The sequence below is a fragment of the Egretta garzetta genome, unplaced genomic scaffold, assembly GCF_000687185.1.
Source record: "Egretta garzetta isolate BGI_Z169 unplaced genomic scaffold, ASM68718v1 scaffold156, whole genome shotgun sequence".
In the NCBI taxonomy this organism is placed as follows: Eukaryota; Metazoa; Chordata; class Aves; order Pelecaniformes; family Ardeidae; genus Egretta; species Egretta garzetta.
The window spans coordinates 1923103-1924544 of NW_009260125.1; positions in this window are offsets into that span (position 1 = coordinate 1923103).

Here is a 1442-nt window from a genome sequence, read left to right on the forward strand (position 1 = left end):
AGAGGCAGCGCGGGCCCTGTGACTGCAGTGGTTTGCGTTTCCAGCTAGACAACAGACTTGTGTATTTTAGGGACCAAACCAAAACCATGACAGTATGTAGTAATGTGAGTTGTTATCATCTGTCTTCCCCTGGATAGCACTTAGACAGATAGCTGCATTTATTGTTGAATAAAATCACTTATTATAAAAGCACTTCAATACTAGGTAGTTCTAGGGATTTATTTTTATGTGCATTTGAAAAATTAATGCCTTGATGAATCACACCCCATAAATAGTTTCTTTTCCTAGAAATACCTTTATTCAAGGGACTGCTAAGCCCAACCCCGAGGAACTTAAAAAATTACTACACTGCTTAGAGTAATGAGATTATATTTATAATATCAAATTTGTAATAACTTAAAAAATAAATTACCCTTTGCTTTTGAACTGATATTTACTTTTCCTTCATCTCAGAGGGAAAAAAAACTTTAAAATGAGAGAAGCTGAGTTTTGCAGAATAATGAGACTCCACAAGTCAGATATTAATGAAAAACAATAATGGCTAGAACTGTTGACTTAATAAGAGAAGAAAAATGAGGCAGCTTAGTACTCCTTAGCTGGTCTAATGCTGAAATTGGATTTACTTATTTTTCTTTATAGAAACCTCCTCCTGTTATGACTTTCCACAGGCTTGACTTTAATATTAGCATTTTCATCATGCAGGAAGACTTGTTTCTCTCCATTACACGCAAAAAAAGTTACTTAGGGACAAACAAGCATTTTTGCAACAGTGGAGAAGAACAAGCAAAGCAACAGACGGGTAACAACAGGCACCTTTCATGGCTGCACTTTTTTACTCTTCTACATGGATAAGCAAGGGCACCTACAACTCCCCAATGAATGTTTCAGGGTTTTGCGTGCCACATTTCTTCCCTACTTTGATCTCTGGTGTACGTTCCTCATGAAAATGTTGGTATTTCCCCAGGTTTTGCTCATGGGCCTGAAAACAAGGAGCTAATTCTCTGTTATGCAGCAGAGAAAGTGGGAGAATACTGCAACAGCTGCTGCAAATTCAATAATAACAACAACAGCAACAATTTGAATGGTTATTCACTTCGTAAAACAGTGAAACCCCTGAGGTTTTTTGTCTTAAAGAAAAAACCCATCCCTTAGAAGACTTCCGATGTACAGTAGAGAGTGAACAATGCAACAGAAATATCTAAGAAATACAGCAATAGTTGATGAATAAATTGATTACAAGAAAAAACATACTTTAAAGAGTTGTGAATAAATACAGTTAACTGAATCACTCACCGTCACAATTAGCAAACTGTGTCTGTGTGAAAAACGTGTTGTCAATTAAATGTTTTGTAAGTGGAATCCGGAGAGGAGTCTGGCTCTTGTGCAAAACCCGGGGGAGACCCAGGGGAAGCCGAGAGAGACAGCAGGACCTGCGTGGGCCA